General features: G+C 43.9%; 1 protein-coding gene across 3 annotated transcripts in view; it reads right to left on the reverse strand.

The window, feature by feature from the left end:
* Positions 1–26,665, reverse strand: part of SEMA4G (semaphorin 4G) — a 98,546-nt gene extending 71,881 nt beyond the window's left edge. The window contains exons 1-2 of one of the 3 annotated variants that reach the window (XM_082225078.1): positions 26,519–26,665; positions 11,141–11,248 (exon numbers count right to left, since the gene is read on the reverse strand). The gene's annotated coding sequence lies outside the window, so the exon portion shown is untranslated. Of the gene's footprint in view, positions 1–10,486; positions 10,551–11,140; positions 11,249–26,518 lie in introns of those variants that run through there. The other 2 variants (XM_082225079.1, XM_082225077.1) reach the window with 2 other exon arrangements.
* Between the last annotated feature and the right edge of the window lie 447 nt (positions 26,666–27,112).

Genomic DNA, 27,112 nt, shown 5'->3' on the forward strand with positions numbered 1-27,112 from the left:
AATCAAACACCTACGCCTTGTTCAGACAGGCTTGCTGCAAACAGCCTACCCAGTGGCAAATATTTCTTCTACTATGAAAAGGAACACGGAAACAAGATGCTGAAAGGTTTTAGAAAAGGAACCTAGGAGGGTGGAGGGTGGGGGAGTTCTGAAATAATGAAATGTCCCGTAATGAACGTCCTTTCCACTGGATTTTAGTCAGGCATTACTATATTGCTAAAGATGTCGTGCCTTTCATAATGGTCAGATGCTTTGTCTCACAATTTAGTTTTGTACTGGTGGTCACTCACTCTATGGGCAAGAGTGCGCTACAGGAGTCCATCATATTCATGTATGTTTCGTGAGACTATCCCAAAGTACTCCTCTGTAGTCTAAGGGCAAACAAGTAACTGTGCAGCAGATCCAACTCGGTAAAAATCATCTGATACACAACATTTTGGATGTGTGCTATGGTGGCTAAAAATGCCAGCTGAAAAGTCCACAGGCCAAATCTCCTCTTGGCATGTACTCGGTGTCTCAGGTGTACACTTGGTGCCAGCGTCCGCCCACACCAGTCTTCACCAACCTGGTGTCCTCTAGGTGTTTTGGATTACAGCTTCCCAAGGGAATGGCAGTCCAGTGGAGGACACCAAGTTGGCAAAGGCTGCTCTACACTGCAGAAAGAATACTTTCCCACATTGCTGAGATACGTGAAGTGCTTTCAGTGCTTACAATGTACTATATTGTTGGCATCTGTTTGTCTCGAGAGGTGCACCTCTGAGGGTGAAGTCAAACCACTATGTTAGCAGTGACCTCCCCGAGACATAAGCTTGGGTAGTGTGTATGGATGTCCTGGGCTGCCCAGACAATAAGACCCACCTCCTGGCCTCACTGATGTGGTCCAAAGATAAGCAGAGCAATAAGTTTGGCACCAACTTGGCTGCAGGAGTTGCCAGAAGGAGGCATATAAGATGCCATCCAACCGTCTTAGGTACTCCACTCTGATTTACCCCTTGGCCTTTTATTTATTCAAAGGTAGCGAAGGTTTAGGATCAGAGTTTTCCTTCTCTTAGATGGTGTGGCCGCTGTCATTTCTAGGAATCACAGCTTCATTGGGCTTAGGCCAATGTAGACCAGGATGAAGCAAAGTTGCTATGAGTTCCTCCCTGGGAGCCCACACAGCCTCACTAACACAAATTTTGTCTGGTTTCTGCAAATCATGCCAATGTGTGCAGAGTGAAAAATGAAAGACTTTTGTGAGGAAACAAAAGGCAATTCTTAAAGCAAGACAGCAACCACCTTCTGAGTTCTTACATGGACAGCTCAACATGAACCAGCCTTTGTTCAACCATTTACGATGCAAGAAACAAGATGAACATGTTTATTGGCAGAACAATCTCCTACAAGAGACAATAACAGTCCCTTCTCAAGCACACAACTGCAAAAAGGCAACAAAAGTGAACTCGTAACCCACATGGCCCCTGCCTGCAATTTAAATATTTCATATAGAGATGATCACCTGGATGAGTCAGCCAAGCACTTGTTTTAGCAAGAAATCCTCTTTGCATTTCTGAGCCAACGGCACATTAAGCAGATCCAACAGCGTCACCTGAAGCTTCCTCCTGGGCTCATCATTTTTAGTGCAAATGTCATGAAAGAGTAGAGAACCTGAAAAACTATGTAATTATTCTCTCTGACTTGATGTGACATGTGAGGATCCTGACCTGTCAACACCATGATTTCTAAAATAGGGATGTCACATCCGTATTAAAAGTTCCCAAACTCCATTTTGGAACAGTCAAGCTAGCTTTTTGTACTTGGTATAGGTACTGTATGAACCCACCTGCTCTCATGGAATAGGGATTCCAAATTCAAATGTTACCTAGGTTGCTATTTGCCAGAACTGTGATTCTGCAGAGCACTTAACCAAAAAGTCTCTGCCAGAGGTGGAAAACATCATTATTATTCAGTCAGGCCATTGCTCCATCTAGCTCAGTATTTTTTCACATCAATACTCCTTCAGCTTATCGGACTGGGGACACCCCCTTTAACTCAAACCTGCATTTGGGGCCCCACAAGTGAATTTTGCATCATATATTAATGTTGCTACCACATCTCTCCATAGGTCAAACTGCAGCCCACTAAGGGACCCAACTCACCACTTGAAGACCAATGGCTGGCAGCAGCTTCATAGAGTTTCAGCCCTACATACAGATGCCAAGGATTGAATGTGGGACCCTTTAAATGCAAAGCAGATAATATACCACTGAATTACCGCCCTTCCCTTGTGAGCCTCCAATATACAGTGGTACCTCGGGTTACGAACTTAATTCGTTCCAGAAGTCCGCACTTAACCCAAAGCACACATTCCCTACATAGGCCTCCCGCGGCCCCGGAAGCCCATTATGTTCGTATCCCGGGGCAAAGTTCGCAACCCATGGCACCTACTTCTGTGTTTGCAGAGTTCATAACCCGAAGCATTCATAAGTAGGACGGTTCATAATCTGACGTACCACTGTACTGTTGGACTAGAAATCCCATCGGCCCCAGCCAGCATAGCCAATATGAGAGGGATGATGTGAGCTGTAGTCTAGCAACATCTGGAGGGCCACAGGTTCCCCATTCCTACTCTACACATCTATCTCATTCATCATCTGACACTGTGAAATCCAGTTATTAGAAAAGCTGCAAGCATCTGGCATCCATATGTGCTGCTCACATGATTCCATTGTCTCATACCTTGCCCAGAACAAGAGAGCAGTCAGGTTCAGCATGAAAGTTTCATAGTGATAAAAGATATAAAGGAACATCCAAAAATTAAGGCTGTGTTCACACCATCACTTGCTGCATTTCGTGTCAGTTTAATCCCACAGTGTTTAAAATACTCCTGAATATGGCCTTGCTTTCTGCTTCCAAAATTGTGGACTTGTGGCAATTTACTGATCAACAGCAATTTCAACCAAAACCAGAGGTGAGACAGTGAAATAACAGGATAGTGGAGTAGTGAGGGTGAAGGTTCTGTTAAATAACAGCAAAACAGCTAGCTGCATGTGGTACTAATTTGGTGCATAGAGCTTTTCACTCAGATAAGAAAGTGGAAAGAGACGATTCCCAGCAAAGACAATGTAAAACCATTTGCGCAAGTTGTGTATCTCTTTAATAAGGTGCAAGGATTTGTGTGAACACACCAGGAACTGAGATACAAAGACTGACAGATCATAAGCTATAAAGTGCACCATCACCTCACCTCCTTGTGCTATTTTCTATTATGATCACACAAAGTCTTATCAGTCAGAATGTGCCCTATATAACTTGGGAGGCAGGAGTTAATTATAAAATGCATCTGTGAAGAGGGGGAAATACACCTTAAATCTGGTCTCATTTGTAAATACCCATTCTTTAACTACATGCATAGTTTAACCAATTAAAGAACAGGTATTTACAAACTATGACATTCACTGCCACGAGGCTGAACATGTGAAGCTGCCTTATACCGAATCAGATCACTGGACCCATCTAGCTCAGTACTGTCAACAGAGACAAGTAGCAGTCTGCACCTATCTGTGTGCTTAAATGTTCTGTTGTGTTATACCCCTCTGGCAAATAAATATTTGTGTTTCATTAGTTTTTTTAATTGATACACAAATATACATATGGGATAACCAACATCATATAACCAGCATGCACGAAGGGGTTAATGCTAGAGTAAGCTGTCCTGCCAGGGTTAGCCACGGAGCAGTTCCCATGTGAGGAGGTTTGAGCTGGTTGCCGCAGCTCAGACCGCATGGCTTTCAACAAGCTTCTATTGAGTTCCTATACCAATAATTTAAGAACTCTAGGGTGACTCCCATTTGTTTTCCTCAAAACTCACAAACTAACCCCTTTTCTCTTCCATGTTAAGAAAGCATAATCTGCTGCTATTATGCCTTTCCTTCATTTGTCCGCATTTATACTCCAAACTGTGCATATAACCTGAAGTAAGAAGAAATCTGATAACAAACAGGTTCCTAATGTTCATGTTAAAGAGCCTTGAGACAGGTTGGGCAAAACTTAGCTTCATACATGAAAAAGAAACTAGGATGATGAAAGAATGCACTTCAACCCAGACATTCTATAGTTGGAAATCATGCCACCTTATTGGTTACAAATGAAGCAAAAGCAGCATTGGGTTTCTAAAAAGCAAATAAGAAGTGAACTCTGTTACCTTTCCTGTTTACTCCTCTAGAAAGTGATTGGCTGTAGACAGAACACCCAGCCTGCTCTTGCCTGTAGAGAAAAAACCTCAGAGCAGGCCCTCCCTTATCGCAAAGCAAACACAAACATTGACTAAAATTTAACCATCGCAGCAGGGCAGAGTCAACAACCTCCTTTTCTGTGAGAGGTATCCAAGAGAAACACAGGCAAGATCAGCAGTGGACACCCTAGCCCTTCCTTGTGCTTACCTTTTCCTCATCTAGGGTCTACGAGAAGACAGATGGTGGAATCTGTGTTTTTGTAAAGCTGTAATTACAGCAGTTTCCAAGGTTCTCATTTGTTTGGGATCAGTGCGTAGCTTTTGGTCTGGACAATCAAGCAATTGGCTATAAAGGTCTGGTTAAATTTTTACCTAGAACTGTTGCAATCTTGGGAAGTTAACTCATCCTAGGATTGGATTGGATTGGCAGACCAGTCCTTACTCCTTAGAAATCTTTCATTTTAATGCCAGCAGAGAGGAGTGGAGGGGAGATTATCTGACTACGTAAAAGATTAGAATAAGTCATCCATCAAAGTTCAGTCAAGGGAAAAGCTCAGCTTATGATTATAAAATATCGCCCAGGGTGCAGTGACGTTTACAGCCACTGTCCACCCCATCCCCCAATAGTATCAGAGTCACAGGAAATTGGATTTGCTCTGCAGGTTACATATGGGTTGCTCCCTGGTAAGATTTAAGGGGCAGGAAAAAGGATAAGGTTCACATACCAATTTAGCCAACTTTAGTCTTTTCATACTCCAGTTTTATTACACATGCAAATCTGCAAACACACATATGCACAAAATTATATTTCTGAGATCTTCCAAAACTGCTCCAAATTTATTTTCCTCACCTACTATCCTGCCTCATCTTTGGGAATCCATGAAAAGCAGAAAATCAAGATCTATGCTGGCCAACTATATTTATTATACTCAGATATTGGTGGAAGAAGATGGATGAAAATAATCTCAATGGCCAACATATTCTAGCCCAAAAGCAGCAGCCACCAACTAATCTGACCTGCACAAAACACCTGCCTGACTTCTAGAATTCAACAACCAACAGGCACATAAGCAAAACCTAGGTCAGTCAAGACCCAAAGCAGAATCATAGAATCATATAATTGCAGAGTTGCAAGGGACCACAAGGATCATCTAGTCCAACCCCCTGCAATGTAGGAATATTTCACCCAATGTGGGGCTCAAACCCACAACCTGAAGATTAAGAGTCTCATGCTCTGCCAACTGAGCTATCCCAGCTCATATCCCAAAGGCTTGGTATTATAGTCATAGTGTACAACTTCACTCCAGATATCCCACCTCAAGCTGTAAACCATGAATTGTAAGCATCCATCTGTCTCAGGAGACAATGGAAGAGTACATCTTTGGGAATGAAGTCAAACTTCTCTCTACACTGCTCCCGACAGTCATTCCTCCTCTGATCACTGCTGTGGATGCACAACCTGACTGTATGTCTCCAGGCCCTGCAATCGTCCACAAGGGATTCCCATACGGCAGGCATAATGTTGCCAGCCTTCATGTCATGTGTGGTCACCAATGCTGATGTGTGGAGTGCTAGTGACATCCTGATTCAGGTTGCTGGTCTTTGTCAGGCTAATGGTGAGGCCGAACTCCATGGAGGCTTGGGCAAAATGGTTGATGTGTCTCTGTAGAGCTCCCACAGAGTGCGCTGTCAAGGCTGCACCAAGTGCAATCAACATCTCTCAGATAAGAACACACCACACTTTTGTCTTGGCACAGAGATGTGCCAGGCTGAACAGACACCATAGCTCCTTCAATGGAAGCTGATGGCATAGGAGAGCAACAGGAAGAATATGCCAAAGAGAGTTGGGGTGAGAACACAGTCCTGTTTCATTCCACTCTTTATAGGGAAGGTGTCCAAGGATGAACCATCATACTGGACAGTGACATGCATGTTCTCCTGTAAAGACCTGATCATCTTGTTGAGCTGTGTGAAGAGTCATTTTTTGTTGAACAAGGTCAATGAAAAGGATGTGCAATGGGTGTCTCTGCTCTCAGCATTTCTCCTGCAGCTGGCTCAATGAGAAAATCCTGTTGACTGACCTCCAAGCTCTAAAGCCAAATTGTGACTTGGGATAGACCCTGTCAGCAAGTGAGCATAAATCTGTTGAGAACTACTTGGGCAAAGGCTTTCCCCACAGTACTTAGCAGAGAGATGCATGTCTTGTGGCACAGATCCTTCTTCCCAACACTGCAGGTAAATACCATGGAGGTGCATCATAGGGGAGGAAGTGAAGCCGGCTTTCAGCACTTCTGTTGGGATTCTGCCCTGTCCTGAGTCTTTACCACACGTTTGAGAGTTGATGGAGTTTTTCAGCTCGTCAAGGGAAGCAGGGACATCCAGCTGTTCCAAGACAAGCAGAGTTTGGATGCTGTCAACTGCTGTGTCAAGAGACCATGTTTTCCTGGTAGAGGCTATTTGCTAATTAAACTCTCAATGTTCTTACTCAGTGGTATCATTTTATACTATTCATGTTTTATCCTCCTTTCTTTAAGCTACTTTAAGCACTTGTTGGAAAAGCAGAGTATCAATGCTCAAAAACAAACCAAATAATGCAGTGCAGGCTAGAGACAAAGCAATGACAAATGCTTTTACTGTTTCAAGTATCTGACGGGATTTGCTTTTACACTGTCAGATCTCTTGTGAGTACTGAGAAAAGGCTTTATTGCCGAGCGTACCAGTTGAGCAAAGGGAGAAAAACACAGTAACAAGCAAAGCAAAGCAGTACCAGTGCCCCAAAACAACAGCAGTTCTGGGGGCTGCTTAATGTCTACCAGCTACAACCCTTCAGGCTACTATAACTTTCTCTGGCCATTCGCGGGAATCAGAATGGTTTCCTTTAGCTCCACCAAGACAAGTGGGATGCAACACAAATTTCAGTAGCTGGGAGCAGTTGTCAGGCAAAGACCATTAGGCAAATCAAGCAATTCCAAGTCAGAAATGGGGTGGGGGGAAAGACGCTTGCCATGACCAAGGAGCATACCAACACCAGTATTAACTATTGACATGATAAGGTTTGGGGGGCTTGATTACCCTTTAACCAATTTTCCATTCTCAAATAGTGTAAGCAACAGGAGTATGCTAGAATAAATTGAGGCCAGCCTCACACAGCTGTGTTTTAGACAGAAATTTAATCTGCAACAGTTTTTCCCCTCTTATGGATAGCTTGGATTAAGCATATGCACACTGAAAAGTCCAAGAACTGGAGCAGGATAGCAGGTCCTGATTTGTACCATGCCAAGTCCAGGTTTCCAGATGATGCTGTTGTTAAGCTGGGATTGCTATACAAAACTCCTATTGAAACAAGACCAAAAGTGATTTTGCATACCAACCCCAGTATGCAAAAGTGGAAGGACATCTAGGTTAGATATTTATTTTAAAGGGAAGAACTGCCAACCATGGCAAAAAAAGGACAATTCTCTATCAAATGTTGCCAGAGGGAAAGTTTAACCATGAAATATACAGAATGAGAAAAAGCTCATAAGGAAAGCAGAAACAACAGAAATATTAAGGAAACTGGAATCAAATAAAGTCAACGCAAAATCCGCCTTGGGAGATCACTGATGCACACCCACCCACAAAGCAGGAGGCACAGAATCCAACAACAAAGAGATCCAGGTTTCATTTAAAAATACAAAACAAGTTTCTAGTCCTTATGGCTTGAAATATGGGCTCTAAAGTAAATAGGCACTGTGGGGTGAAATTTCCAAAGCTAGAGTGGGGCTCAGTAGAATTTCTAGCTGTCAGACAGCAAGATATCAATGGCCTGCTTCACTTGTTTGCCCTTTCTTGCAGATACTCTGTATTTTGTGCACATTTCTTAATTTGCATATTTTATCCTGATTAATGAATTCAGCTCTCTTTTTTTACTGCATAATACCCTGCAAATGTGGACAGCCAGAAGACAAGACTGAAACTAGCTGAAATGTTAAATGTATGATTTGCCTTTAACTAGTTTTTTTCATTCCAATAAAAGCTGCAGCAGGAGAATGGGGGTAATCAAGATCAGGACTCAGATGCATAAGAATAGTTTTTTACCCTCCAGTCATGATCCTGATGCTCCCTTTCCCCAGGTGTTATTAACCCCAGGAAGGAAACTTCCATCATAATTGACCTTACTCAGTCCCACCCAAAGAACATCATGATGCAGTAGCCTTGCTTCAAAGCATCCCAAAAATAGTTATTTATTCCCATACATTTCCATCCCGTTCTTCCCCATAGCCCACCATGGGAGCCCAGAGCAGCTAACAACCCTAATTACAATAATCGCAATCAAAACCCCATTTAAAATTACAACAAAATTAAAACCCTGCTTAATGTTAGCTGAAAGAAATTTGGGTTCCCAAAGACTAACATTTCTGTACTTTCATAACCTCTTGCTCCTGCTCAATAGTGTCACATGGAAGCTTAATCTGTATGCTTGCCAAGAGGCAGCATAGTAGCACTGGGAACCATTAGCACTGCCTTTTGTACCAGGATGAAGTATCACAGAGTCTGATAGCTGACATTTCCATGTATCAATGATCTTTGAGTCAGAGTGGAAGTATGAGTATAAAGTGTCCAAAGATTTCTTTGGGCAGACTTCTGTGCATCCAACATATGCAATCATCGCTCCTTACAAAGGACCGCACAACAGCAGTTGCTGTCTCTTGGCCACAGACAGCTTTCCCTGAATACTGTATTCCAGTATCTGAACCATTTATATCCAGCAGCAAATAAGCTGGCATGACAGCCCTGACTGCTGAATTACATATGTGATTCTAAATCAAAAACACACATTTACTTGGAAGGAAGCCCCAGTGATTTGACTTCTAACAAACATCAAGCTAGAAATGCATTAGACTTCAAGGCTCATTTAACCATAAGGACGTTATAATTTTTTTCATCATATAGGCATCCCTCCCTTCCTCCAAGGAGCTCAGTGCAGTAGACATAGGATTATCCTATTTATTGTCACATTACCCCAGAGAGGCAGGGGAGACTGTGATAATGTAGCATAAGGATGGTGTACAGGTGCTAAGATCCATAGGTGTGTAAGGGAGCTTGGAAGTAGAGGTCACAGAGTCAAGCCTGGAAGAATCAGTCCTCGGGTCGATTTCCTAGGCTGCCTTTTGACACTACCCAAACACTTTGGGGGCTTAGTTGCTTTTAACCATGAGAACTAGAAAACCATTTTTATTTAAAATACATAAAAGTCAATATCAAGAAACCCAAGTTCTGTGCCAGATTCTACACAAAATCCCAAGAGTTCCAGGGGCATAGCTGATGGGTATGCTCCAGCCTAGCACATAATGACAAGGTATGGGAGATAAAAGGATACCAGCAAGGCAGAGGCTTGTTTAATAATATACATTATTGAGACTTAGGAAGTGGAACCTGCAAGGGCACAATGACACAGTCATCAGAAAGTAGGTCAACCTTTGGCACTGCGTTAGTGAGGTGAAGCAAAATAAGTCTTACATCTCAGCATGAGCTTGACTATAATAGCAACATTCAGAAGTCATTAGAGCATCTAAAATTGAAAACAAATAGTTTTTTTTAAAAAAATCTTACTTCATTTCAGATTCATAATTAATGTTTATATAAGGTACCAAGAGCCAATTATATAAAGTTGACATCAAGGATACTTGTTCTCCTACTCAATAAAGATACATTTCCATCAGGTTTTTTTCTCACACCAAATACTTATAAAATACTTTACACCAAAATGCATACTAATGCTCTTTTGGATAATAGGCTGTTTCTGCAAAGGATCTCATCATTATCTTGAGCCACTGAGCATTTCAAGGACTCATTTACCTCCAAATTTCAATAACAATCTCTTTTAACATACCTAACTTTAAAAAAAATCCTAAATTGTGAATCTAACATTACAGGCAGAGCTTTTCCCAACAAAATGGAAATCAAAGCAGCTAACAGATTCAATTGAAGCTCTCTGAACAGCAGAACTATTACATGCTTATTTTGGACTGGATCATATCCACTAGTAAAACAGTAAATAAACAAATTCATTGATACAATATGAAGTACAGAAAATTATTTAAAACAAGTGCACTGATCTAGATTGAGAATATTATTTTAAAATGACATTACAAATCTGGGAGTTTCTTATCTGCAAAAGTCAATGTTTCATAACATAACCCTAAATGGGTAAAATGAACATTGGAGATTTGGAAAGAAAACACTAACAAACAGTTTGGAGATCTGTTTTCTGGTAGAGGCATTAAAACTTACCAACAGACCAGAGCAGACTTCTCAATGGACAGATGCTAATTTTTCAATGCTTCTACAGTGGTGCCTCGCAAGACAAAATTAATCCGTTCCGCGAGTCTCTTTGTCTAGCGTTTTTTTCGTCTTGCAAAGCAACCCTATTAGCGGCTTAGCGCTATTAGCGGTTTAGCAGCTATTAAAGGCTTAGCGGCTATTAAAGTCTTAGCGGATTAGCGGCTAAAAGGCTATTAGCGGCTTAGCGGCTTAGAAAAAGGGGGGAAGCGGGGGGAAATCGGAACACTCGCAAGACGTTTTCGTCTTGCAAAGCAAGCCCATAGGGAAAATCGTCTTGCGAAGCAGCTCAAAAACGGAAAACCCTTTCGTCTACCGGGTTTTCCGTCTTGCGAGGCATTCGTCTTGCGGGGCACCACTGTAAATTGTTCCTATATAAGGAAACCAGATTATTAGTGCAACTATCAAAGAGAAGAGGTTCTTTTAAGACCTATTAAACCAAAGCACAGAACCTTATTTTTATAATCATCAGACAACATCCTCTAATTTAGGGATAAAAACCCTTTTTCAGCCAGAGGGTCACAGTCACTTCTGGACCACAGACCTGAAGTTCCTCACCCCGTCTTAAATAGAGAATCTCTTTAAAAATGTACTGAAAATATTTACCTTTCACTCCTTTTCCAGTCCTGGCTCAGGCTTGTATTATACTCCTTGTTGCTCTGATGCTTTTCTTTGTTGTTACCAATTTGTGTTTCAGATTGTTATATGTATTTCCTATTAAAAGAAATAATGATCTGAGACGACTCTGGAGTTCTGTTTGTGTATACTTTACATGGCAACATGATTTCTCTCTTTTTTAAAAATAAAACCATTTAGGAATATGAAACAAGGATAAAACAAAAAGAGGCCCAACCACTAATAGCCTAGAAATGCCTGTGTAAACTGATGTAGGGTTTTTTCCCCCGAAGGCAAGTCAAAACCTGACAACATTATGTTTAATGGGCCTCTCTTGGAGAGCATTCTGCAACTGGGTTTCTTCCACTGTAAAAAGCCCCACTCCACCCTCCAGCAATTTTTAATTCACAGGAACGCTGAACATGGAGAAAATCAGCAGCCTCCAGCACTTGTGAAGGTTCATATGGGGGGGGGAGCAAAAAAAATCTGGCAAGGAGAGTGAGAGGGAATCCTATCAGCAACACCAAGACCTGTTGCTTCCTGGTGCAGAACTCTGACCAGTGAAACTCAGGTGCTTCTTCAACATTTATTCAGGGTGTTTTCCCAATTCCCCCTTAACTCTAAATGCTGTATCTCCACTCAGTCTAACACACAAGCAGGAAGCTGTCAGAAAGTTGGTAAGCACCGGAAATCGTGACATAATTAAATAAGAACGTGGGCTTGCCACAATGAAGTGTACAAAACAGGGTTGCCACCTCCCCTCCCCCATGACTGAGACTTTGAACAGCAGCCTACAAAACTGAAATTTAAAAGGTGAAGCTCTTCCCAGTGTATTAGGGTCATAATGAGAAATACTTCACATGCTGAATTTCTGTCTGCTTATAACAATTAAAAGCTCAGACCTGCAGGGAGGGAGGAAAAGATTAACAATACGCTCTTCAGTTAGTTTAAGGACAGCACACTCCTGGATGGAAAATCCTCTTTTTAAGATCAGCTACATACTAATGTCCCCAATTTAGTCCAAGTAAGGTATGGCACCTGTAAGCAGAGAACTAACGTCACTCATCCCTTCCAACTATCCATTGGCACATGAACATGTGCCAGCCTGTTGCTGTTCACGACCCAACCCTGAAATGACTCAGGGGCCATGAGACGAGTCAGTGGTCAGGACAGACGCCAGAATAAAGGAGCACTCCAGATCACAGGAAGACCTTGTAGCCAAGCAAGCCTCCGAGGGAACAGGAAGCACTTTATGCACCTTCCTGCCCCGAAGGATCCAATGGGCAGCCAATCGGGGTGGGGGTGGGGTACACAGGTGTTTTAAGTCAGTTGGGAAGGCCCTTCACCAAAAAGCTTGCTACCACATGGAACCGCTGCTTGCTGATCTGTAATTTGCAACATCAGGTAGAGTGATGGGTCACTGCGCAAATCCTCCACAAAGGCTTTGCAACCACACACTCAGACTGGCTCTGGCCCTATCTACATGCTTGGATACATACCGTACTTGTTGGACTACACCTTCCATAATGCCTGATCACTGGCCATACTGGCTGAGGTTGATGGGTGTTGGGAATCCAACAACATCTGGAAGGCATCGTGTTAGCTTCCCCTGACCTGAAGTACCTTGGCAATCTTTTTTTCTTCCCCAAACGGTTGGCTTTAGTATGCATGTCAGGGCTTAATTTGGACCAGCAGATACCAAAGTCTGAGAGAATGAGTAGAATGGATCCATTAATCACGGGATCAAGAAGGATATAGCCACTGTTATGTATGGTGCAGAGGTGATAAAACGGTAAATACACCATTACACGCAAGCAAATAACCATGTGATGACTGCAGTTATCACATGACAAACAGAGTTGCAGTAAGAGCTAGACCGTGGACTTCATTTAAGCTAGACAGTGGACTTCATTCAGGTCCAAAGTTCAGAGAATATCAAACACTATTTCATTTTGTGAAAACTCACCCAGAAAGATGTATATATTATAGATAGATAGATAGATAGATGATAGATAGATTCTTTATTGTCATTACACTAGTGCAACATTGCACAAGTGCAACGAAATTGGATGCCAACCCTTAAAAACAACAAAAACAAAACAACAGCAACAACCAAACAAACCACCTTCCAACCACACCCACACCCACACCCATCAAACTCCCCGGTCTCACTATCGAGTTACAGCATTCAAAAAGGCCACAGCTCTTGGATAGAAACTGTTTTTCAGTCTATTTGTCCTAGACTTGATGTTTCTATACCTCCTGCCAGAAGGCAGTAGTGCAAACAGACTGTATCCCGGGTGAGATGGATCCTGCAGGATGTTGTTTGCTTTCCTAAGGCAACGGGAACCGTACAGTTCTTCCAAAGGTGGGAGAGGGTGACCAATAATCCTTTGGGCTGTGGTTATGACCTTCTGGAGCACCTTCCTCTCCCTAGCTGTACAACTGGAGAACCAAGCATAAATACAGTATGTAAGTATGCTCTCTATGGAGCCTCGGTAGAAGGACACCAGCAGTCTCTCACTCAGATTGTTCTTTTTTAAAAGTCTGAGGAAATAAATTCTCTGCTGGGCCTTCTTCACCAGAGCAGTGGTATTTGCGCTCCAAGTCATGCCCTGATCCATAGTCACTCCCAAAAACCTGAATTCCGCCACCCTCTCCACCCGTTCCCCGTTGATATACAAGGGCTGAATGTCCGCCTTTTTTTTCCTGTAATCCACCACCAATTCCTTGGTCTTAGCCGTATTGAGAGCCAGATTGTTCTCTCCACACCAAACACAGAGCCGCTCCACCTCGTCCCGATAGGCGGACTCATCCCCTCCTGAAATGAGCCCCACCACCGTAGTATCATCAGCAAACTTGATGATTTTGTTGCTGGAGTAGATGGCTGTACAGTCGTACGTATAGAGAGCATAGAGCAGGGGACTCAACACGCAACCCTGTGGTGAGCCGGTGTTAAGGCTAAGGGCTGTGGACACATGTGACCCTACTCTAACCCTCTGAGAACGTTCTGACAAAAAATCCAAAACCCAGAGACAGGTGGAGTTGGGGAGTCCAATCGTCTCTAGCTTGGACACCAGTCTATGGGGGAGGATAGTGTTAAAAATATATTATGTTTTCTCTTCTATTTCTCTTCTATTTATCAAGAGGTTACCCTTTAACCATTGGAAACCCTAACAAGACAACATTGTGGTTCAAAGGACTACCAGTAATCTGTACCACTAGCTGAAGTCACTGCTGTCAGATCAACCACTCAGAGAATTGAACATTGATAGGACGCTGGGAGGTGGGGAGACTTGCACATAAAAGCTTCTCTTTTTCAGAGAGGGCTTCAGTGCTGTTGGCCCTGAAGTCTCAGAAACCGAAACGCATGAAAGACAGTGAGCAAACAACTTAAGAGAGAGTGTAATAGCGTAATCAGGATCTCATTTACAGTCTGACTTCAAATGGAATCACGCCCAATTACAATAGATATTCAGTTTTCATAATCAGTTGTTTGCAATTCCAGAACACAAATACTGTGATTTGCATCTTGAGTGATTTGTATCTTGAGTGATTTGTATTTTGTGGAATCAACAAATTTGGGCCTGCAGGCACATTTGGAAATCTAAGGAACTGATGTGGGCACCATGAAATACCCATTACAGAAAAGAAAATTGGGCAATGCTCAGATCCCGTTTCCCCACCCTACCCCATAACAAATGAAAACCAGACCAAAAATTTTAGAAAACCAGGCAACTCCCTCACAGCAACAAAAAAAGGTCCCAAACCCCCTCATTTAAAAAAGTAATAAAAGTTTGGAAAAGCAGAAGCTTGTGGCACCTAAGGGAGCCACATTGTGGACCCCTTAAAACGTGCTACACTTTGATACAGAGATGTCATCTTATATATTAATTACAGTGGTACATCGGGTTAAGAACTTAATTCGTTCTGGAGGTCCGTTCTTAACCTGGAACTGTTCTTAACCTGAGGTTCCACTTTAGCTAATGGGGCCTCCCGCTGCTGCTACTGCGCTGCCACTGCGCAATTTTTGTTCTCATCCTGAAGCAAAGTTCTTAACCCCAGGTACTATTTCTGGGTTAGCGGAGTCTGTAACCTGAAGCATCTGTAACCTGGGATACCACTGTACTTCACCTATCTAGAGCCCTCCTTTCAACTAGGTAAAGATATAACTAGCGAAATAAAAAACACAAACGAATACTTGGGGCAGAGTTTCTCTAGACCTCTTTCTGACTGTGTGTTTGCAACAGACCTAATGGTACTTGAAAGCTGCTAAACTATGGATCTGAATGGGGTCAACTGACCAGCTAGAGCAGCAGTGAGGAATCTGTGGCCCTCTAGACACTTTTGGACTCCAACTGTCATCAGCCAAAATGGCCAATAGTCAGGACTGGGGGGGGGGCACTGGTCCCCTACTCATGAGCTAGAAGATCAGCTCACCACCCCTCCAATATTCTTTCGACTTTTAACATGTGGGCTTGTGATGGTGGTGAACTGTGAATTGACCCTGCATTCCCCATGAAAGTGTAACTCTAAAAGTTTGGCTAAGCAGATGGGGGTGGGGTGTTTCTCTACTGAGAGAATCCACAGTTCAAAAAAGTAGTACCTAAGCTGTACAGATGAGTATCACCATCACAGGTGATGTGGTTGGGAAAGATCTCTACCTGAGACTCTGAACAGCTGCTACCACATCTGGTCAACAGTACTGGGCTAAACAGACTGATGGTCTGATTCCTGACACCAGGAGATCTGGAGTGAAGTGCTGTGAACAGCCAAGGATGACACCCAGCTCCTTTTTTCTATTCCAACAGAATCAGGAGAGGCAGCTGAGGTGTTAAGACCAATGCTTGGAGGCAATGATGGGCTGGATGTGGGCCAATAAACTGAGGCGTAATTCTGAAAAGATAGAGGTATTATGTGTTACAAATCTGGGAGGTGGGAAGATGGCCTGTGCTGGTCAGGGTTGCACTTCCCTGAAAGGAGCAGGTTCACAGCTTAGGGGTGCTCCCTAAGTTGTTTAAAACTGTTTTTAATATTGTTTTAATTGTAACCAGCCCTGGGACTTTAGGATGAAGGGCAAGTAATTAATAATAAACAAAAATATAACACAGTTCAATAGGTATTGAAGTGTAGGTGGGTTCAGGCATGACCCAAAACCAAGATTCAGCTCAAAAAGGATTTATTGGAACATCAAGAATAAGAACAAGAATGACAAACATGGACACTTGGCCCAGTATATGTACCTTAAGCCAGCCCAGGCAAAACACACACACCACCTGTGATAGGTCACTTTAATCCTGCAATTAGCAAATCACAACACTGGCCCTATCTCAGCAGGGATTGACAGCCTGCCAGCTACAAACAATGTCATTGGACTGTTTTAAAATCCTCTCTGTCTTTTGTTATGCAGTTGAACCTCCTGAGCTACAGGAGGCCTGAAGGCCTAGGCCTGCATTGCATACATACAGCCTACAATGCCTTCATACATAACAGGAATATCATTACTATGTTTGTCCAAAGCTCAACAACTTATTCCTGCTTGTTTAGATACAATTTAGTAGATCTGTCACCAAATTTAGAAAATTGTAAACCCTGAGCTGCACTAGTTGCAATTAAGTAATCGATTAAATCTACAACACAAGCACACTTTCTTTGCTTGCAGCTGCAGGCATTATCTTAGAAAAGGTGTTCTATATGAGAGAAAGTGGGGAATAACCTGAAGGGGACAGGATAGCCTGAAAAGGCTACAAACCCTTTAAGATGGCAATTGTGCCCTGCAGTTTTTATAAATACTTGCATTAAAAGATTTTTTAAAAATAAAATGAGTCTGCTGCCCAATCAACCAAAGGCATGTTTCCAATTGATTAAAATGTTTGATCAGTTAACCTATCCAATTAAATCGAATAAAGGTTAAAGCTCTACAATGGCATGCATTTGTCAATTATTTCCATCACCGTATATACCATGTAATAGGCTTGAACTATAAACTCCAATCACTTTCCAATATAGATTAACACTTGCAGAGTACTGGATAAATTCGAAAATCTTGGCCTTCAATCCAAAAAAAGAGGGAACAGGTTTAACAACAGTAATCCTGAAGAACCAGAGACTATTTGGACTTTAATCAATCCTTTGTGCAATGTTTTAAGCTTGCAAGGATCCCAGGAGCAGCCCTGTTAGATTCAGTACAACCAGGTACTATAGATCAATGTTTCCCAACCGGTGTTCCGCGGCACACGAGTGTGCCGTGAGACGTTGCCTCGTGTGCCGCGAGATGCCTGGAGGGAGGCGGGCAAGTCGGGCGGCGAGAGGCGGGGCGGCGGCGGCGAGGAGAGGCCGCGCCTCCTGCTGCTGCCTGGCGCTTCTCCTCGCAGCCGGCAGCGCTGCCTGGGCGCCTCCGTGCGACTCTGCCTCGCTGGGTTTGGTCTCCCAGCAGAGACGGGTCACACGCGCCCCTCCCTCCCTCCCTCAGCCTGCGCGGAGGGAGAGCCAGAGAGAGGCATCGCTCCTGCGCGGCGGGAGAGGGAGCAGCCGGAGCGATGCCCCAAACGAAGGCATGGGACCGGAGGGGAAATCCTCTCCGAGGAGGATTGAGCGCAGCTGAGAGAAGCCTTTCGAGGAGCTGCCATGTCCCCTGGAAACCCCCTTCCCAGCTCTGCCTGCCTGCCTGCCCAAAGCTTGGAGGTTCCCCGGCAAGGGGGAGGGAAAAAACTTTCACTTTTGTGCGTCCCTCCTGGCGTGACGCTGCGCGCTGACGTCACGGGGCGGGGCTTTAATGGTGGTGTGCCGCGAGATTTTTTTTCAGTAAACAGGTGTGCCGTTGCCCAAAAACGTTTGGGAAACACTGCTATAGATAGCTACAAGAGGCCAAGAACACAGTGAAGCAAGTTAGCCCCAAGGACTTGGCATTTCGGAAGGTGGCAGCCAAATGCACATACCACTCATTGAGATTTGTGCTACTGTGTACACTTTTGCAGAATACACATGCCTAATGGCACATCTTGCTCAGCCATATGGGCTCCTGCTTGCTGTACATGTAGCCATGATTCTACTGCCTAACTAAAAGATCTGGATAGCTGTGTTAGATGTAGGCAAGCGGACAGCACTCTGTCAGGTGTTCAGGCAGCATGTATGGATGCTAAGCCAAAAGTGCAGGAAATCAAATTATGGCTTGCAAACCAGGTATATTTTCTGCTGGCTGTACTGTATATACATCTCTCTCCCTTCCAAACAATTGTGTGGATCAGTTCAAAGTAGGACTCCAGGCTTTAACATTGGTTTGCTTAGTAGATCAACTGACATTTTGGTTGATTACTTGGTATAGATCCATTTTAAGATACAGGGCAAATTTTAATCAATAGAAGCTAAAATTATGGGAACACTTTATTTCTGGAAGTTAATTTTTGATCTGTTGAGTTACTGTTTACAGTCAGAGAATGAAAAATGATGTATTAGAGATGGCCTCTTTGAACTATAATTGGCAACTTTTGTTTATTAAAATGTACATTATCATAGTTTCTTCAATAATGCACAAATACCTGTACAATTATATTGATCCTTCTATAGTATGCTAATTTAGTTGGACGATTAATCAATGAAAAAGTATTTAATTAGTTGACAGCTCTAGTTCTAAGGCAATCAGCACCCAGCCCTTCCTGCTAGGAGCATACTTTTCCACTCAAGGCCAACCTGAGCACTTTGATGCCAACGCATTCCAGAAGGAGAAAAACGGATGCTTGAAAGCCTCTCTTGCAATCAGAGTTAGCAGGGCTATATTTGACAATGCAGAACTCTTTATGGCAGAAGTGGCTAAGGTTCTCCACACAGGAGTTGGGTCAATGCCCTGCAGTGTAAAGGCAGCCCTCTCTGCCTTCCAAGTACGGCAACACATGACACTCTGTACAGTGTTTGAGCCATACAGCCTTTGTGACTGCAGCACTCCACACAAAATCTTGAAGCAGTAAGATTACTTTGAAGTCTTATGCAATAACTTGACTGTAGCAGCATGCAGTTCAGTGCCGTAGGTTTTAACTGTCACTGTCTCTTTTAAAGTCAGGTCACTTATTCCTATTATCTCCCCCCAAGACGAAAGCAGCGCCTAAAGCTTCAAAAGTAGCATTGTTCCATCAAGGCTAGCTTCATATGCTTATAAAAGCCAGATTCCAATAACCATTTGGTTCAAAGCAGATACAAACACCTACAATTCCTTACCCAGTCGGTAAGAATGCAAGTGAAGCATCTAAACTTGATCCAAGACCATATTCATAGAGAATGTAAGAGCATCCTTCCCTAACCTGGTATCCTCCTAATGTTTTGGAATAAAACGCCCATCAGTCCCAGCCAGCAGAGCCATGTTGGAGAAGGCTGGCATGAAGGATTCTGCATCCCCAAATGGGAAGGGGAATAATACATTACCCCTCTATTTTCAGTAATGTTAAAATCTGGACTATCTGTGGGCTAAGGTCTCTGTTCATTTCAACTTAACACTGGGAACATTTTCAATGTACATATTGAAGTTCTCTGATGGGGAGTGCAGAAGAGACCCTATCATTCTCTCCCCGATTAATGCACTCTCTCATTAATTTTACTTATATAAAAAAACACAAGAAAGCAACCAAGCAAACACTTGGAAATCAAGCTCTGCTCCATTTGGCTCACACCACCAATAATCCCATTAAGACAAAGCTTCAAGCTTACACAGTACCCAGTTTTGCAGTTATATGCTTTCAAGAGCTGACTAAGGTATTTTTACAAGGGGTACCATTGGGGAGAGCAACATACACCCAACCCGTCTCAGGACCACCTGCATTTCTGTTTACTGCAAAGTAGAAAAGTAATCAAAATCCTTATTCTTAAAAAGTGTATAACTTTTTCCCCACAATTCCCTCCCCACACTTCTACTGAAACCACTTCCCCTACATGTGCACATTTCGGATTTCTGCAGAGCAACCACTTCAAAAATCATTCCCTCCACTGATTCACCATTTTGATTTTGATTTGTTCATGGTTAGTAACCAGCAGCACAGTTCCACACATATGCACTCAGAAATATGTTCCACTAAGTTCAATGGGACTTACACATAGGTAAGAAAGAGTGTGTACATAGGAATACAGTTTAAATGTGATATACACCTGGTACCATACAGTGGTACTTCTGGATGCGAACGGGATCCGTTCCGAAGCCCCGTTCGCATCCTGAAGCGAACGCAACCCGCGCCTGTGCTTCTGCTCGTGCGCCGGTCACGATTCGCCGCTTCCGTGCACATACGTGACATCATTTTGAGCGTCTGCGCATGCGCGAGCGGCGAAACCCGGAAGTAACGCGCTCTGTTACTTCTGGGTCACTGCGGAGCACAACCCGAAAACGCTCAACCTGAAGCTACTTCAGCCCGAGGCATGACTGTATTACTTGTGTCAGGGGCTTGTAGCTAAAGCTCAAAGAACCTACAGTAATTTGGATAGGGTTAAGAAAACTGTAGCAAAAAAAACCAAAAACCTAGCAAAATTGCTGTTTTAGGGGTTGTTTTTAAAAGTCTGGAACAGATTAATCCATTTTGCATTACTTTATATGAGAAAGCACGCCTTGGTTTTAGAACACTTTGGTTTTGGAACAGATTTCCGGAACAGATTAAGTTTGGGAACCAAGATAACACTGTACTAGCTTGGAATATTCCATACAACCCTGTATTTATTTATTTATTTATGTTTGTTTGTTTGTTTGTTAGTTAGTTTGTTTGTTTATTAAATTTGCCCCTATACCCGTAGATCTCAGAGCAGTTCACAACATAAAGTCACAATATGAAAAAACAGAAATTACATAATAAAAACAAAAACAAAGGCTAAGCAATACTCCTCCCTTTCACAACACATTTTAAAAGGACATCAGATGTCAATCAGCCAAAGGCCTGGTTAAAGAGGAAGCAGGTTGCTCAATATTACCACACACACACATAGCATAATCCAGATACAATAGGGGTTTGAAATAGCATCTTGCCTAATGCCACTGGGCAAGTTTATAACATAATTAGCAGGGAATGAATTGCATTTTCCCCGTATCTAAATACTGATACAGTATTTGCCATTTTCTCCAATATTCACTCAATCCACAACAAAGACAGTACCTTGAAAGACAAGGAATCCAGCACAACCGATGAATATCAGTTGCACATTTACAATAATTATGCATTTATTGTGCTATATAAGCCAATTTTGTCTGGAAAGACACGCCAGAGTGCCAGTGGAACTTAATTGCATGTGGACTTAAGAGAGAGGTGGTAGATAGGAAGAGGGGTGAGCAGTCACAAGAACTCAGCATATTTAGGCTGGAGAAAGAGGGGATGACAACAAGATGAAGGGGTGTGAGAGGAAGGGCAAAGCAATAGAACAGCAGTTTAAGATAAAAATAGGTGCTTTAAACACCTTGAAAACCAGTTGGTCTCCACAGCAACTGCAGGTAACCAGAATTAATGGGCTTAAATTACAGGAAGATAGATGTAGGTTAAATATAATAAAGAAACAAAATAATTGGTGGGCAATTGCACAAATTGGATGCAGACTGATTTATCCATCTCATTAGAGGTTTCTAAACACAGGTTGGGTAAACCTCTATTATGTGTCGAAATCCTTTAGGTGCTACTGACCTTCTTCAAAAAGAAACCTTCTAGTCTGACACAGGGCTTTTCAGACTGCAATACTATATATTATAAGTCTCATTGAACTTAGTGTGACTGAGTAAACAATAAAGTACTGTGCAGTTATAAATAGAGCCTCAGGGCCAAACTAGACAAGATAAAAGATAGGTTCACCTATCTGTATTTTAGCCAAAAGCAGCCATGGGGGGAGCCCCATCTCAGCTGGGACCATGTATTTAAGAAAAGCAGCTGTCCCCCCCCCCCACCAGTCCAATTTACCTGTGAAAATTTTCCCTCATTCCCACCCAGCTAATATTTTACCAATGAAAATTATCCACTCATTGGTTCTCCTACAGCTTCTTCTACAGCTTCTCTCTTATTCTGTTGTTTGGGTGAAAAGGTTGGTCAGTGATATTAGAGGGAGCCAACTGTGCAGTGCTTTTATCCCAGTATCAGTGTAGCCAAATAATAAGAGGATATTATTGAGGTTGAGGGAGTTGGGTATGTTTACCCTGGAAAAGAGGACACTTGAGAGGAGATATGATAGCCATCTTCAAATATCTAAAGGGCTGTCACATGGAAGATGCTTGTTTTCTCCTGCTCTGGAGGATAGGACCCAGACTATTATCTTCAAGTTACAGGAAAGGAGATTCTGAGTAAACATTGGGAAGAACTTTCTGATGGTAACAGCCGTTTGACAGTGGAACAGACTCCCTCGGGAGCTTGTGGACTCTCCTCCTTCAATGGAGGTTTCTAAGCAGAGGTTGGGTGGCCATCTGTCATGGATGCTTTAACTGAGATTTCCGTAATGCAGGGAGTTGGACTAGATTACTCTTGGGGTCCCTTCCAACTCTACAATTCTATGATTAGCATTTCCCCAAATGGGCAAGATGGCTCTTCCAAATCTGTTGATACAGATGTGTTAGGGGCATGGCTGGTAGTCCACTGGTTCAAATAGCCACTCATTCCCCAGGAAGTAAGCCACTGTCTCTCAGTTTCAGCCTCTCCATTTCAGTAATAGAGGGAAAGAACAACACTGGCTTACTTTACAGCTTGGACGTGGCCCCTTTTTCAGTCTTAGGGCCACAGTCCCTTCTGGCTGGCCTTTTGGGGGCCATGTACCAGAAATAGGTGGTGCCTGAGTTAGAGGTTGACAGAGCAGTTTTACCTTTGTATAGTAAGCTAATTTCTTCACACTCACTTCTCTCTCTAACCTCCATTAGCAAAAAGCATAATCAGTTCATTACACCTTCTAGCCAGGCAAAAACCCACGAGGAGGTTGCAAAGAGTGGGGTAGTTCAGAAGAGTCCCGGGGGCTGGGAGGAGTCCCAGAGGCCCAACAGAGAAACCTGGAGGGCTGCATTTGGCCCCTGGGCCTGAGGTCCCCCAATCCTGCTTTCCACAGTTGTTGCAAGGATTCCCTTGTCAAAGGATGTGACCTATATGGCATGGATCCAATTGCAAAGCAGGTACTGCAGTGCCAGGATTGTCAATCTTTTATTCTTTGCAACTATCAATCTGAAGTCACCTTTTCAAAATGGCACCTTTTATCCCAACAGGACAAAGCCAAACCATGCCTTGCTACTATAAATTCATCAGTCATCACACAGAACTGTCCATTTTCAGGCAGATCTCTTAGAAGCAGGATTTTAAAGACTGCGTTAAAGCCATTCCTGCAGCTGCCAGAAGTCTTACTTGCTGAGATGCTAAGACAGACTTGCAGTGCCTGGTTCCCAAAGAAAGCCCTGTGAGTAACATAGCTTTTCACTTCCATAGCCCAGAGTAGATGGGCATCAATTATTTTGAGTGCTTCTGGTGGTTTCTTCTTACTACAGCCAGCCAGCCAAAAGCCACTAAATAAATCACACTACTACTAGAACCCATTACATTTCCAAAAGGGAACATTCAGGTGGATTTGTAAGAAGAAATAATATAAAAATTAAATAGTGCAGCACAAGGGACTCGTTGTGCATTTTGCAAGCTGTTAAGACAAACAGATTCTGCAACGAAAAGGGGTGCTTTCACCCCTCCCCAGACTAAAGAAATTAAAAAGAAAAGAGATATACTGTACGGCATTTTAAAAAATCTACACAGGCCAGAACCTGCAGTGAACCTGGCAAAATGTAGGATCTATTTAACAATGCATTTGGGTAAAAAAAAGAAAAAAGAAATCAGCATAAAGTTCAAATCCTAATTTAATACATCAGTTCTAGAGACCTTACATTAAAAATAGGAACAGGTTGAGGAAGAAGGGAATCAGCACACATGTAGCAGCCCTTCATACTGTTGGTCATAACAGAGTAGCTTCATTAAGTATTATTATCTCTCAATCTTTCAGAGAAATCTACACTTTTCCTTCCTCCTCAGCTACTTTGCAAGTTTTATGCTGGTGTTGATGAAAGGACTGCAGCACTCTGAATGTCTAGTTCACTACCCCCTCCTCAAAAGCAGCAATGACATACAGAACCTTCTGAGCTAAGACAAAAAAATGACTTTGAAGACCCAATTGATAGAACTAAAGGACTGGCTAAGTCTAGCTCACCAAGCCATTTAAACTGACAAAAACCTCCTGGAACCCAGCAGGTCAAAGGCTATAAATACAGAGAAAGACACAGACTTCTAGCTGTCATTCAAAATAAAACTTGATCCACCTTAAACACATTTAACCCGGGAGTAAGTCCCATTGAATTTAATAAAACTCACTACTGAGCAGACATGCCTAAGATGGTGCTGAAGAAGATTTCATAGAAATCATAGAATTGTAGAGTTGGAAGTGACCATGAGGGTAATCTAGTCCAACTCCCTGCAATGCAGGAATCTTTTGCCAATGTGTGGCTCAAACCCACAACCTTGAGATTGAGTCTCATGCTCGACCAACTGAGATAGTGAGAAGGACAATTTGAGTCTGTGAACTTCATTGGAAACATTTAGGGCCATGTCACTAACTGAGAAGCTGGTGACTTCAATATCAGAGTCTCCATAAGATATCTTGCACATACAAAACAACTTGCTCCACTCTTAAGGTACCTGAGAGCCAGTTCAGTGTTTTCCTTATTACATTATACCAGTGTGGCGGAAAGAGAAATGTGACAATTACACACTAGTTTGCTTTCACTGGGAATCCACTGCAGCTTCCCACTTAAATTACACACATGATTTTTTACACATGTTCAGCTTTATAGGGGAAATTACATTTATCAAGTGGCCCTCATAGCCATATGTACACATCCTATTTATTGACACACAGTCCCTTTGGCTGACATACCTTCTATCACCTGAACAAGCTGGTCAGGCTTCCAGATCCCTTGTATTTCAGTGGGACACAAGACTGTGACTTATTCCACAGGGTGACAGCTGCACACCATTAGGGACATCATTGATTTTGCAAGACCACTTCACATCAGACACCCCACGCTGATCCTTATATTTGACATTTGAGTCAGCTGATCCCTCTGCCCATTGCTATGCACACTCCACTTCCCACCATATATTCCCCAGCCCTTAATCGAGGCTTAATCGGCCTCTTCCACAGCCCACTCCTCCCATATATCCAGGAACCTCCATCAAAATGGCAACTCAGCAACCTGCTCCACTCCAGAATAGCCTTCTCAGTCTAGTATTCCTACCTACTATTCCATAGTTGTACCTTTAAATCCCACCCCTACTACACAAAATCATGGCCCCAGAGATTGCATAATGTTGTTCTTGCCCTGCCCCCCCATCTCCACACACACAAAGAGTTGCGCTCTCAGGGCAGGACTTTGAGGCAGTTGTTTGGTGCCCCACTCAGCAGATGAGGGCCAGAAATGCAGCAGGGTTGACTTGCCACAATCACATCTTAAGGTCAGGAGGAGTGTAAGTCCATTAAGTCCCAGAGTCTAGAAGAGAATGGCTGCAGACCCCCCCCCCCCAAGACTTCTTCAGCCTACCCTGCACCATTTCCAATCCCTGACCTGACCCAGATGAGCCCCTGGGTGGGCGCTAAAGCATCCCACATCCTGCCCCACGGATTGCTCCACCACGGTGGGCCACTTACCTTACCCCTCTAGTCCAGCCTCCGTATTCTACAATGCCCGCTCCCGATCTCCTTACCAGATGCTTCCACAATTAAACAATCCCGCCTCCCTAAAGCCCCAGCCGGTGTTGCAAGCCCGCAGCATGGAGCCCACCTCTTGCAGATTGCCCTCGAGGCACACCTCGCAGCTTCCATCTCCAGCAGCAGCTCCCACCGCCCCAGGCTGGCCCAGATCCCCTCGTCAGCTCCCCACACCTCAGCCTGCTCCCCTCCACGTCCCTATCCCCTCCCCCCATGCCCTGACCTCCAGAATGCCCCAGCCCCTTTTCTCTCACGATGCCCCAATTGCCCGCCATATCCTAACTCCTCATAACGGCCCCCCCCCACGTACCCCAAAGCCTGGTCCAGATACGTGACCAGCGCAGAGCCCCCCCCCCACTACACATTATATTCCGCCTCGCCGTAAGCCCAAGATCGCTCTCTTACACACACACACCCCTCCTGCGCTTGCAGGCAGCAATGCTCCCTCAGCCTTCAGACGACCGTAGCCCTCCAAGCCTCCCGCAGCCGCATATTCCGAGGAGCCCTCTTTGTCCACCGCCTCCTACTCTAGAGTGCCCCCCAATTAGACGCCCATTCTCACGCGCACTCTGTCACACACGTATAGATAGCACACGGCCTCGTCTCCCCCTCCACGCGCGGCCGCCCCCCTCTGTCTCTCACCTGCGCTCCGGCCGCTGCCCGCGGGTCCCACACGGCTCGCTCGCTCTCGCGCCCGCCAGACACCCCCGGCCCGGATTCGCCTTCCCGCTCGCGGTCCGAGCCGGTGCCGAATGAGCGGCCGCCGCCGCCACCGAGGCGAGAAGCCGCAGCTGGGAAGCGAGCGAGGAAAAACCCGTGCGAGGCTCTCTGTGCCGCCATCTAGCGGGCTTCCTCAGCACGGCTTCCCAAGCCCAGCACGGGCACCCTGAAACCCTCAGCCAGCCAGGCCAGGGGAAAGGAGGGGGCTTGCGGGGTTGGGGGCAGGGGCTGGGTGCAAAAATAATTGGAATTTTTAAAAAGGAACACCGGGACCGGTCTTGAGGGCCAAGATTCGGCCCGGAAAGGTGTGAAGTAATTGAGAACAAAAATAAGAAGGCAGCCCTCTGGGCACGTGCAGAGTGCACATAATCCATACCCCGCAAAAAAAACCAAAAACCGTCTCCTGTCCAGGTTGGGGAGAGGGCAGTAATGCCAACCCTGGGTATCCAGGATCCCAAGAGAAAAGGATTTGTGACCCCATAACAGGTACTAGAGAGGCTTCAGGAGAAGCTTCCA

The sequence above is a fragment of the Podarcis vaucheri genome, assembly GCF_965113315.1.
Source record: "Podarcis vaucheri genome assembly, chromosome: 5".
In the NCBI taxonomy this organism is placed as follows: domain Eukaryota; kingdom Metazoa; phylum Chordata; class Lepidosauria; order Squamata; family Lacertidae; genus Podarcis; species Podarcis vaucheri.